The sequence below is a fragment of the Momordica charantia genome (assembly GCF_013281855.1).
Source record: "Momordica charantia cultivar OHB3-1 chromosome 9 unlocalized genomic scaffold, Mcharantia_2.0 BLBB01000009.1, whole genome shotgun sequence".
Taxonomy (NCBI): domain Eukaryota; kingdom Viridiplantae; phylum Streptophyta; class Magnoliopsida; order Cucurbitales; family Cucurbitaceae; genus Momordica; species Momordica charantia.
This window is the reverse complement of record NW_028275167.1, coordinates 12671024-12674185: the sequence shown is the minus strand read 5'-3', so window position 1 is coordinate 12674185 and position 3162 is coordinate 12671024.

Here is a 3162-nt window from a genome sequence, read left to right as displayed (position 1 = left end):
TCTATCTCCTCGAGCTCGGACTCTAACCTACGAGCCAACTCGGATCCTAGGTTGCTACTAATAGAGGACGACATGGCAATTACGTTCGAAAGAAAGAGGGAAGAGACCGACCTACCAAGGGTTCGAGCTGCCTTCAGATCGAACTCCAAGAATTCAAGGAACGTAAGGTATGAACTGAAGGATTGGGGGTATTTATAGCCCGTCGGAGGAATTTCCCACCGTACACGTGTAATCAACGAGCGGCTAGGATCCTCTCTGAGATCCGAAGCGTCGGAATATTTGAATATTCCGACGATAAATCTTCCGCAACGGTTGTATTTTCCCACGAATAGGAAGTCGCCACGTGTCCAAAGCAAGTCGAATGAACTTCTCTGCCAGGTCGAGATCAGACCAGACAGAGAGGGGCCAATGTTTGGGGATTAAGTACCCTGGACACGTGGAGGACCCCTATTGGTGCTCCAAGATGGCCCATGAGTCATGCCTAGCTCGGATAGCCGAGATGGCTGCCACCAACGCCGGCGAGAGCTAAGTATGAGAGCTGAGGTGAACCTGGCTCAGGTCCGACCTGCCTAGAGGCTCGGTAGGGGCCGATGTGAGCAACTGTCTGCAGCGTGATTACCGGACGTAACCGTTGGTCCCGAGATCACCGGGCGTAACCGACGGTCCCGGGATTACCGGGTGTAACCGTCACGAGATTTGCGGGACTACCACCCATAAGTAGAGGACCTCACTCCACGATCAGGTACGATGATTTCTGGCTTGGAACTGAACTTGGAATCCGACCTATGACTTGATCGTCGGAGTGCTCACCTTTTTGTGTAGGTCCGCCCAAAGGTTCAGGTCGGTACGGAGGCCGAGTTCGAGCTACAATCAGGAACACACTGTTGTGCACATCCTTGCATAAACAAATATAATACATTAAAATCAAATTATTTGATGTTTAAATTATATCATTTAACAAAATGATAGTAATTTAAAAAATTATCTAAAGGTATTAATGCTCAATAAAATCATAAGTGCTCATATTAAAAATAAATAATAAATAAATACTTTTTTATTTAAAATGTTTACTAAAAATATAATTAATTATTTTAAAATACATTGAAACTATACATTTAAATATATTTATAAATTAATTGACCATGATACGAATTTAAAGAGTTAGAATATAAAAAGTTGAATATAAAAAATTCTAAAATTATTTATAAAAATTAATTCTAAAATTTATTAACTTTTTTCTTGTATTATAATTAATCAGGAAATTTCAAAAGTTTTTAAAACTGTATAGAGTTGCAAATTTATTAGAATGAAATAAATGAATAAGAGGGATGGTGATAACAGTTTGATTTAATTCTTCTAATTTTATCTTTACCTAAATACATAAATTTAAAAATTTATTTACTAATTAATTTACTAACGATTAAAATCAATAATATATTTTGTTAATTTTGACCTATATAATTTTATTTGTAAATTATTAATTTAATTATTTTCATTACTATGGTAAAATAATATTTCAAAGACATTATTATATTATTGAATAAGATTTAGATTTTTGTTCTCCTAAACCTTCCGAGATTTTAGACCTTTTCATATTTCACCATTAAACTTAATTAAACTTTTTTTATTTTAATTTTAAATTTATATAAATAAATGCCAAACTTTTTCATATTCTTAAGTTTTCATGGTTCATTCATTTATTCCACTTTGTAGTGCATTAAATTTTTTTGTTCTCCTACACAAATGTTTACATTATAACTCTTCACATTCTTATCCTTTATTATTATAATTTTACAAAATGGTTAATCTTTGATATTAACATAGATCTTATTTTGGAAGTAAAAAAAAAAAACATACATCTTATTTTGTGATAAAAAAATCATAGTTATATTTTAGGGTTAAAGGTAGAAGAATGGTGGGGCCGCTGTTTTGGGGAAAGAGGAGGGGAAGAGAGAAAGAGAAGGGTTAGGGTTTTATTTTGTTTTATCTATTTTTTTTTTTTCCTTTTTTTTTCTTTCTTAACTTTTACCAAAAGAATAATAAATCCAAAATAAACCAAAATGATAAAACGAAATAAGGTTTATGGTTTTATAAATAAAGGAGATTTTCCTAATACTCTTCCAAAAACAAAACTCATGCAAAAAAATTTGGAAATTATTTAAGAGATTAATTTATATTTAAAACCCAATAACATAATCTAAAATAGAGAATTAAATTTCCAAAATTTGAAAACTTAATTTATCTTAACTAACGAAATTAAACTTAAATTCTAATTTATCCAAAATTAGAACTTCAAATTAGAAAATCCAATAATTTAAATTATCAGCTTAGGGGAAAAATGAAAATACTCAATTTAAATCTTAAAATAAAATATTCTGAAAAATTGGGGGCGTTACACTGGGACTTCTCTCAAGAACAACAACTGTTCTTCGATCTTGACGAGCCAGTCGACTTGGGACTTGCTCAACTGTTTCGTCGCAGACATGGTTTCTGTTTTCCAAACTCGAGGAGCCAACTAGGCTCTGATACCAACTGTCACAATTGAACTTTATCAGGACTCATAAAGTGTGTGCAGCACTTGCTCCCACCTACAAGCAAGTCAGCCAAGTAGAATTTGGATAGCCGGTGGCACAGTGGCTATATGTCGCAACCTCCACCTCTGTTCTCAAGAAAACGATTTTGGAAAACAGGGTTAGAGAGGAAGGTTTGGAAAACATTTGAAAGCATTTTGGGAAGCTTGTTGTATAACTTGAATGCAAGAGAATAGATTAGCGGTAAGACAAAAATACAAGACAAGGAAGGAAGCTGACTAGGTGTACCCACTATAGTACATTTTGGACCATCTTGCCTTTGGCAGTCGTGAACATGCAACAAAGTGGCAAGGATTCAATCGCCACCAAAAGTACAAGGAAAAGTAAACAACATGCAAAACTAAATACAAGACATAAAAATATGTGGAAAGAGGTTGTTATGGACATGCGGCCATAGGCAACGGGCCCTGAACGAGCATTACCATGACACGTAGCATGCATAATGGACTATATGGAAGTAAAGAAACAAAATTAATTAATTTGCAACTATTTCAAATTTTATTCGTTTTAGTTTAGTCATTATTCTTGTTTTTAATGCCATTATTATATTGATATGGAACACTATTGTGCC